General features: G+C 39.9%; 1 pseudogene; it reads right to left on the bottom strand.

The window, feature by feature from the left end:
• Positions 1 to 9,237: 9,237 nt before the first annotated feature.
• Positions 9,238 to 10,154, bottom strand: LOC138080215 (large ribosomal subunit protein uL30-like; annotated as a pseudogene).
• Between the last annotated feature and the right edge of the window lie 376 nt (positions 10,155 to 10,530).

The raw sequence follows: 10,530 nt of genomic DNA, 5'->3' as shown, positions 1-10,530 counted from the left end.
TAAGTCCGGAATTGTTTTAGCCCTTTCACCTCACTTATATATGCATCAATCAATTTGCTTCTGCCTCTCAAGTTCAATATGAAGATTCATATTAGTCTTGAATCAAAATAGTCTTGAAATAGTATGTGATTTTCAAATTGTGGGGGTAGGGGGGCAGAAATCACTTGCCTTCTGCCTTATTTGTAAAATACTATCCTCAAAATTCTATTTCAGGGTCAGCAACTGTGATATTAGATTGAATATGCATGAACTGAACACATTTACAAGTTAAAAAGATCTTGGGTTTCTGAAAAGAATATGCCATTGTTCTTGTTTTGCCCTTCTCTTTTTCCTCCAGCTATTAAAAAAAAGATGCTCCCTTCTCTTTCCTCACTATACTTAGTCTAAGAGTTAACTACCCACACCTGAGCACAGAAGAAGCAAAAAGGAGAATGCAAATAACCTGATGTACAGAAAACTAAGAATAGCTGCATAAAAGGGCTCTACTCTCATTTGGTCTTTCTCCATCACTACAAAGGGTAGTGATTACATAAAATTTTCTAGAGTGGATAAAATTTTCCAGAATTTAAGATGGTAGCAAGAATGGGCGTAACCCTTAATATCTCTTCATCTACGAGAGGTCTAGAAGCGATTCCCTCTTAACTGATAACAGGAATATATGGTGGCTCAGACAGTAAAGAATCTGCCTACAAGGCAGGAGACCTGGGTTCTATCTTAGGTCGGGAAGATCCCCTGGAGAAGGAAATGGCAATCCACTCCAGTGTTCTTGCCTGGAGAATTCCATGGACAGAAGAGCCTGGCAGGCTACAGTCCATGAGGTCTCAGAGAGTTGGACATGACTGAGCAACGTCCACTCTCCTGTGACTGATTCATATTGTTGGATGGCAGAAACCAAGGCAGCATTGTAAAACAATTATCCTTCAATTAAAACCTTTTTAAAATTGAAAAAAAAGAAAGCCTGATAGGCAGTTTATATATATGCTGATGACTTGCCTACACTTGGAAGGGCCACTGCCTACATCCCCTTGGTGAGGCAAAGAGCCCCTGCTGTCATCTTCCTGGGCAGGAGACCTCTTGAAAGTTGGTGTATCTACCGTTTAAACTGCCTAAGCCATGCTCCATGACCACACAGCAGTGTGACCTCGGGTGAATTTTCTTAACCTCTCTGAGTCTGTTTTACTTTCGAGGATCTTGTACAGATCAAATGACCGAATTTAAACACAGTAATTTAATCGCAGTGAACATTCGACAAATGGCAGGGACGTGGGGAGTGCTATCTGCTGGTGACACCTCTTTGTTCCAGTTCCCCTCCCTGTCATCCTGTCACTCCTGCCAGCTCACTCTTTTTTTTTTTTTTTTTTGGCCAGGCCAAAAAAAGGGGGCATGGGGGAGAAAGGAGAAGCATGAACAGAAGCTCAATTGAAAACAAATTGAAATTCATTCACAAGACACACATTCTTGATTTGGGTTGTGGCTCTGCTTATCAAGTGCAGTTTATGAGGTACCATGTTTTGACTGCTCTCCTAATCTCCTCATTGATGATTACAGCCACAGGCTGTTCAGCACAACTCATATGGGAATTGGGTCCTTTAAGAAATTGACCTTCTGATGATGTGTTTCTAAAGGAATACTCCTCACTTCCAACATGAAGCCTAGATCTGGAGGATAAAGAGTTAGAGTGCAACAGTTCCCTGATATGGAGATCGCCATAATGGTGACTCTCTGCTCCTCTTCCTCTTAGCTCTGATAAGGGATTAGCTTGCTGGCCGCAGTAAATCTCCACTCTCTTACTTGTCCAATTCAATTAGAACAGCCCCCAGGGGAGTTACAGGAGGGGCTGTCTCTTGTGAACCATCCTTGGGACTACATCTCGACAATTCCCACAGTGCCAGCCACTTCCCTGACTCTTCGTGAAATTGTTAATTTTTTTTCTTTATTTTCTCTTTTAAAATTTTTAATTAGAGGATAGTTGCTTCACAATATTGTGATGGTTTCTGCCATACATCAACGTGAACTGGCCACATGTATACATATGTCTTCTCCCTCTTGAACCTCCCTCCCACCGCCCTCCCCATCCCACTCAGCTATGTTGTCACAGCGCGCCAGCTTTGGGTTCCCTGCATCATACAGCAAATTGCTACTGGCTATCTGTATTGCATATTGTATTGTGTATGTTTCAATGCTCTTCTCTCCGATCACCCCACCCTCTCCTTCCCCTACTGTGTCCAAAAGTCTGTTCTTCATGTCTGCCTCTCCTTTGCTGCTCTGCAAGTAGGATCATCAGTACTATGTTTCTAGATTCCATATATATGCATTAGTACGTTATATTTGTCTTTCTCTTTCTGACTTACTTCACTCTGTACAATAGGCTCTGGGTTCATCTACCTCATTAGAACTGACTCAAATGCATCCCTTTTTATAGCTGAGTAATGTTCTATTGGGTATATATACCACAACTTCTTTATCCATTTATCTGTCAAATTTTTTAATCAATTCATCTAGGTTGCTTCTATGTTCTAGCTATTATGCACAGTGCTGCGATGAACACTGGGGTACATATGTCTTTTTCAATTATGGTTTCCTCAGGGGGTATATGCCCAGTAGTGGGATTACTGGGTCATATGGTAGTTTTATTCCTAGTTTTTTAAGAAATCTCCATACTGTTCTTCATAGTGGCTGCATCAATTTACATTCCTCACCAGCAGTGCAAGAGACTTCCCTTTTCTCCACACCATCTCCAGCATTTGTTGTCTGTAGACTTTTTCATGATGGCCATTCTGAGTGGTGTGAAATATCTCACTGTAGTTTTGATTTGCATTTCTCTAACAAGGAGCAGTGTTGAGCATCTTTTCGTGTATTTATTAGACATCTGAAACTGTCAGTTTCCTCATTTATTGTCACATATCAGTGTTCCTTTCTCTTTTCTCAACTCGAAAGAGAGGCTCTCTCTTTTCCATCAATCTGAAAGTGTTATCTTTAGTACAACTAACTGTAAATTTACCATGTTTATATATTTTGCTTTATATTAACTCCAACTCAGGAAATGTTTGATTCATTTCCTCAAGAAATTTCAGTCTTCAAAGAGAATCACATTCATAGCAATTTTTCTATCCTTTTATCACATCAATACATTGTGAATATTGACTGGTTAGAGTTTTAAGCAATGTGGAAATTTTTATTTTCAAAGAAAGGGTGTGCACAGTGAGAGAATAACAAGTTCAGAGATCAAAATAAAATTTCTGAGATTAACCAACTATTAAGGAATGGTTATATTTCAGCTGTAACTTTTTAAATTTAATTTTTATTGAAGGATAATTGCTACACAGAATTTTGTTGTTTTCTATCAAACCTCAACATGAATCTCAGTTGTAGTCTTTAAAATTTGAGTTTCAAGATTTTCCTATTAAAATTTATTTTTAGCATAAGTCAGGTTTCCTGAATCTGTATTGAATCTCAGTTCACTGTCAGTTCCACCATTAAACATCATTATACCAGAAGACCATTTTGCTTATCACCCCCAGAGAAGTCTCTTTAAACTAAGACTCTAAAGATCAGGCAGGTTTTATTTCTCGTCATGGTGGTGCCTTTATCACAGAGGTAATTATTCTAGCCAATAGCTGACTCATTGGAAAAGACCCTGATGCTGGGAGGTACTGGGGCAGAAGGAGAAGGGGATGACAGAGGATGAGATGGCTGGATGGCATCACTGACTCGATGGACGTGAATCTGAGTGAACTCCGAGAGTTAGTGATTGGCAAGGAGGCCTGGCATGCTGCGATTCATGGGGTTGCAAAGAGTTGGACATGACTGAGCAACTGAACTGAACTGATACCATGTAAATCATCAAAGTGGAGGAAAAGAAATTTAAAAACTGCCAGTTTCTGGTCCTATTCAACTGTAAAGAACTATATTCAGGGAGCAGAAAGCATTTTGGTTAGGATAAAATTAAAATCTATTCTTATTTCTTATAAGAATGGAGAATGATAACTTGAAGACATGTAAGAAATGACTTGATGAAATGAATGTTTTATACTTATAATAAGGTATCCAAAGTTGGCCAGAGCAGTGGCAGTTTCTAACAGTTATATAGGAGTCCTGTAGTCATATCTACTCTGAATATAATTGTAGACAAATAGTAAATCTAAATAATCTGAGAGTAAATCTAAATAATCTCCTGGCTCTCAGCCTTGCCAGAAAACTTTTAAAGGCTGCCTGTCTGCCTGAAAAGGTGTTATGAGTTTGCTACCAGGGCAAATTTTTGTGGGGAGAGCAAAGTTGCTTGGAACCCAGACAGTCATTTTGTAGTGGGAGAACATGAACATCTTATTGGACCCCTGAGCACCCCCTCCTCCCATCCCTCTCAGTTAAAGGACAGGAGGGGGAGGAAAGGGAAGTGGCCCCAGCCCATGGCTTCTTCTACCTGAAAGACCATGGCCTGCACCATTACACACTGGTCAAGAATAATGCCATGACTCACTCAGTAGCTTTGCTTCAAAGATCTTGAAACAACTTACCACAGTTTTCAGGCAGCAATAATCTTATCATTTGTATAGTGAAAAGATAGCCTTACCAGTGATAATGACACTCCCAGTGGCCAAATGTTGAAACCTTTACCTTTCTCGGGGAAGACTGGAACTGGGCAAGGTGATCAAGAGGATTCACTTACTCCAAAGGCAATGAAACTTCCAAGTTCAGCTTAGCAAACACAGACACATTTTTCTCATCTCTCCATGTGCCCATTGTCTTTGTCAGGGTGCCCAAAACATATTCTTTTGCCAAGAACTTAATCCAGGCATTCAGAAGTTCGAGATTTGTAAGGTCCCAATAAGCACCTGGGACAGATCCATACAAACAACTAAGGGGAGCTCTTTCCCTCTTGTGCTGTTTCCAACATGGGTTCTTTCTCCTTCCTCTGATGGATCCCATTTTCTAGGTGTTTCTACACCTATTTTATTGTTAGAAATGTTTAAAAAGACACAAAAATATACTATTATGTGTTTAACATGGGTGAAACAGAGGGAAATTCACATTTGCATTGAGGGAATTAAAAAGTTCTCAATCTAGGGAAGGAAAATGGCCAAATGATTCCCATGCCAGTGGGAGATGAAGTCCACAGCATCACTTTGACAGCACAGAAATCTGCCTTTGGGTAAAGCATGACGTAGCTCACTTATGCCTCTGTTCAATGGGCATGAGAATTTTGGTTCTAGAACCAAGCTTTTGATTCTGGATAAATAGTGAATTTTCCATTACAGCAATGCTCAATAAGATGTGCCCTGAGTATACTGTTAGTTGTCTCTGTAAGGTTATTGTAAATTATGTGAGTGTTGTCATCGGTGTGTTCTACACATGGGAAAGCCTTGTAGCCCAGATGGAGGAGTTAGTCTGCCAAAGTTGGGCTTCACATTCTTGTTGCAGACTCTCTCAGCTTAGCCAGACTCACACTGTCCTCAGAAGAGCAACCAAGCCCAAAACTGCAGGGTGGCTTAGTACAGTGTTAAGTTTATTTCATTTTAATTTGTGCCTTTATGTGCCTTTATCCTCACCAGTTTCAGTGTAGATAAATTTCTTAGGTAACTAGATGAATAATTTTTAACCTTTCTGCATAATATCCTTGTTCTGAATATATGTAAACCTTAAGAACAGATCATAAGAAAAGCCTAAACAAGAAATTTTATCTAGCTTCTGAAAAACAAATAGTGTTTATACCACAGAGACAATTTTTATTTTTTTCCTAAAACGTAATGTAGACCATAAAATTATTTGCAAAATAAACCTGCTACTGCTACTGCTAAGTCGCTTCAGTCGTGTTCGACTCTGTGCAACCCCATAGACGGCAGCCCATCAGGCTCCCCCGTCCCTGGGATTCTCCAGGCAAGAACACTGGAGTGGGCTGCCATTTCCTTCTCCAATGCGTGAGAGTGAAATCGCTCAGTCATGTCCGATTATTGGCAACCCCATGGACTGAAGCCTACCAGGCTCCTCCGTTCATGGGATTTTCCAGGCAAGAGTACTGGAGTGGGGTGCCATTGCCTTCTCCACAAAATAAACCTAGGCTTTCATTTATCAATCCTATCAGACATTAAAAATGTGCAAGAATTTGCAAATAAATACATTTGAAAGAAGGTACCCATTGGGAGAAAAAAATTACACATTTGATTACATACAACATCATTTTTTCCCCCTGCTGTCAAAAATGAAAACAGTTTTCTTTTCACTGGAGCAAATGCATTATAATCTTACTCCATTAAAGGCCAAACTTGAGGATTATACATCTGAGAGAAGAAACTTCCTTTTATTTGTTTAAAATGTACTTTTATTATGTGGGAGTGAGTTGACTGGGTACTGCTAAAGCTTCCACTGGTTTGTAAATATGATTTCTGTTGAGTCAGTCTGAATGCAGGTTGGAAAAGAATTTCCAGACACAGAGCATTTCAGAAAGGAGTGAGTTTATTAAGAACAAAGAGCAGAAATAATGTGGGCACTGTGAGTGCAATGGGCTGACCTCCTGACAAACCAGAGAGAGTCGACAGTTTTTATGGGTTAGTAGCCAATTTTTATTGCCTCAAGACAAAGAAAACTCCTGCTGGAAGACTGGCATAAAGGTGATTGCTTAGGGTGTTATAAGGTGATTACCGGGGTGGGCGTCTTTGACTAATTTGGGGTTCAGGAAGCCTGCTTGTGATGATCAGGGGGCCTTTGCAGCAGTTACAAAGGGGCTCAGTCAGCTTCTGAGGGGACCTGGGGTCTGGGGTCTGGGCTCCGCTTCTGTGGCCTTGTGGCAAGGCCTCGCAGCTTTCACCTTGGGGCAGGAGAACAGTCTCTTACATTCATTTTTAAGTCTAAAGAAGACCCACACGTTGAGCATGGTACTGGGGAGATGGCAAAGGAAAAGAAATAACTGTTAAGGAGGGCTTTAGATGCATCAAAAGAAACTTGTTCATTGAAAAAAAAATGTACAACCTAAAAACTGAAAATTATGTTTTATTTGGGGTCATTAGTGAGAACTAAATCCAGGGAAGATGTCTCCGAAGAACAATTCCAAAGATGTTAAAGAGGAACCAGAATATATAGGAGATTTTGCTCAAAAAAAAAATTTTGCTTTTCTATGTATGGGAAGAGACAAGAGTCTGGGCTCACTAAAATGATTCCTTAGATAGGCATCTTAACTACCTAGGATCAGTATTCTGTTTTTCTCCATCCTAAATCCCCCAGTTTGACTAGACTAGAGGTATTGTCTCAGTGAAGAGAAGGTCATGAGTAAACACTTCTGGCTCAGCTTGGTGACCAGATCTGCTTCTGTTGGTCACCTACTTGCTACCCAGATGGATCCTAACTCAGCTAGTGATGCAGGTTTTGTTTGTATGGTCTCTGTCTAGATGAGGAGAGCAAAGATGGGAAAGACAAAAAAAGAGACAGAAAGGTGAATCTTAGGGGAAATAGTTAAATGTCTGAAAGACGGGCCTTTTGAAATGGAGTGTCCCACCTTCATACATCAGCCACTTAAGACATGTCACAAGTATTCCCCAGTCAGAATTACCCCTTCCTTTCTTTATGCTCCCATAGGATTTCTTTCTTCAAGAGGAGTACACGTGACACTGTGTTGCTGCTTGTCCACATGCCTCCTCTTCCCAGGAACACTAAGTTTCCTAAAGGATCATCTCTGTGAAGTCTAGTTGTCTGTCCAGCACCTGGAAAGGAGTCTGAACCCAGTACTTAATGCATACTGGATAAATGAACAATCAAGTACAAAAGCAAGTTGTACCCAGAGGATGGACTCATCGTCTGTTTCCCCCCCGCCCGCCTCCCCCCACTGTATTCTCAGTACCCAGCACAATTCCTGACTAGGAAGGTCTTGGTATAAACAAGTAGGTAAAAAGATCTGTAACTCCAGCAGACTCACTTTTGAACCTCAGCTTTAAGCCGGAATGTTATTGGGTTGGCCAAAAAGTTTGTTTACGTTCTTCTGTAATATCTTATGGAAAATCCCAAAGAAACTTTTTGGCCAACCCAATACATCTCTGTACTTCTGTTTTCTCACTTTAGAATGGGGTTGATTGATTAACTAAGTAATACACGCATTAAAGGTTTGCCCAGTACCAGGCATAAACAAGGCCTCATTAAAATATCAGCAAATCTTACCGTAAAGACTATAAAATTGACTTAATTCTTCACTGTCTATTTAGCTGAAATGTTTATTTAATTTCTAAGTTCCAAAATCCCATGAGAAAAAGGCTAATGTGACAGTAAAAACCTTTGTACCTCTGACACATTATCAGTAAGAAAGTTAAATGAAATGGAAGTATCCCAAAATCAAAGGGTACAATTGTCAGAAATAAACACATTGATTCCAATTAACTCTAGATATTTGTTTAGCTGGCCCCACTGTTCACTTGGTCACTGTATATTGCCATCACCTCATCAAATCCTTTCCACAATATCACTAGTTAAATTTATTTACCACTGTATATCCCAGGGGCATTTCAGGGCCTCATACACTGAAGCTTCATTTTTACACCATTCTTATGCCCGACAGAGAAAATATGGTTCTCGTCTTTCAGAATTGGGATAACTGAAGTTTGGTTTAAGTAATCTGGCTTAAGACAGCAGGACTTAATAAGGAAACCCAACTAGCAATTGGACAATAATTAGCAACTGGATCATCTGGCCCAGGGTCTAGGTCTCTTAAGTACCTGGATACTACACTAGGGCTCATCTTTTAAATTTTCTGAGTTTCAGTGTCATTATTTATAAAATGTGAGTAAAAGTCTCTGTTCCTTTTAAATCTTATAACTATAAATGATGTTGTATACCTGAAAACTGTTTTGAAAATGTAAGGCAAGTATTAAATTTTACATCTAAGTACCTCATACTTGTTGCTTCTCTCTTCAAAAGAACATCTTTTGAAACATTGCCAGGACATAAACAAATATTGCCACAGTTTGCTTTGGAGGGATCTTTTCTTAATTGGATCAAAGATCAGTTCTCCAAGTATAATCTAGCATGATTGTATTGACTTAGCAAATGAAGAAATTGGAATGCAGAGGTGCTGTAACTTGCCCTGATTTTACACAGCAGACTAGTGTGTGGCTTCTATACCAAGAAACCCAGCCTAATTCCTTCTGTTCACTGCACTGACCACAGAATGAGGAGGCCTTTGTATTTTTTTACAGTTCAATTTGAAAGCATTCACTGTTTATTAACTGACCAGATACAAAAATAATCATGGTAAATAACTTAGTTCATTCCTCTAATAAGCCTGTTGATCAGCTTGTCCCTGTTGCCAGCATCTCCACCTTCAAGAAAACACGTGATCTTTTTCTTCATTCCATCTCCTAGAAAAGACAATTTGAAGGGCCACAGGAAGTTGTTTGTTTCTTTGAGACATTTTTCAAGAGTAAGGATCTCATGAATCAGATCCTTGTGCCATATTTGCCTAGAGATCAAGCAACCAGCATGTTATCTATCAGGGCAATTCACTTCATATTGATTTGGTCATAACAACACTTGGATATCCCCATGCAATGTATGGTTCCACAATTCTCAGCATGTTATGTGAAACCTTGTTGAGTTTCACAAAGGTGCTGTTGAAGATCTGACAGATGCTAATAAGCCGCAACACCTTTTGATCCTCTGGGCTCACAACACTAATAACTCTGACCCTGATGACAAATGCCCATTTGGGTTCCACAGGTACATAGAAGTTACCAGCTTTTCCTGCCATCCTAGCCATTTGGATTTCATTTCTGTATATCTGCCTGTATTCCTTGTGATAGTGCTTAGCTGTTTCATAGATAAGATTCCTCCTTGCCTGTTGAAGCATCTTTTGGGCAAACTTCTTTCTCAGGTACTTGATCTTAATCTCTGCAAAATTATTTTGCTTTTTCTTAAGGGTTTCTGGCCCTGGTGGCTCAGACAGTAAAGAATCTGCCTGCAAGGCAGGAGACCTGTGTCTAATGTCTGGGTCAGGAAGATATCCTGGAGAAGGGAATGGCACCCCACTACCGTATTCTTGCCTGGAGAATGCCATGGACAGAAGAGCCTGGCGGGCTACAGTCCATGTGGTCACAAAGAATCAGACATGAGTGAGTGACTAACAGTTTCATTTCTGGCATAGCAGGAACCTTGTTTTTCTTCTCTTCTGCACCCTCCATAGTTGTAGCCAGAAAATAGCGAGGCCTTTGTAGTTTATGTGCAAATAAATAAATCCAGAATTAATGAGCTGACACAAATAGGCCACTTGTTTTTCCAGAACTGGATATCTTGAATATTCAAACTGAAGATACATGATTTAGTAAATAGAAAAATATGGAAAATTTACATTTATTGTGGGCAGCATCGACGATCTGGAGCTTTTGTAAATGTTTCCCTAAAGGAAGAATCTCTGGAAAACCTGTGTTGAAATGCATACAAATCTGGTGGAACCTTGTTTGCACTTGCCTTTTTTTTTATTGCAGAGGACATCCATGCTATGATTGAGGTTGTATCTATAATAGGATCCTAGAAGGTCCTTTACTGTCTGTCACAGAC

The sequence above is a fragment of the Capricornis sumatraensis genome, chromosome 5 (genome assembly GCF_032405125.1).
Source record: "Capricornis sumatraensis isolate serow.1 chromosome 5, serow.2, whole genome shotgun sequence".
Lineage (NCBI taxonomy): Eukaryota > Metazoa > Chordata > Mammalia > Artiodactyla > Bovidae > Capricornis > Capricornis sumatraensis.
This window is presented reverse-complemented; position numbering and strand designations above follow the sequence as displayed.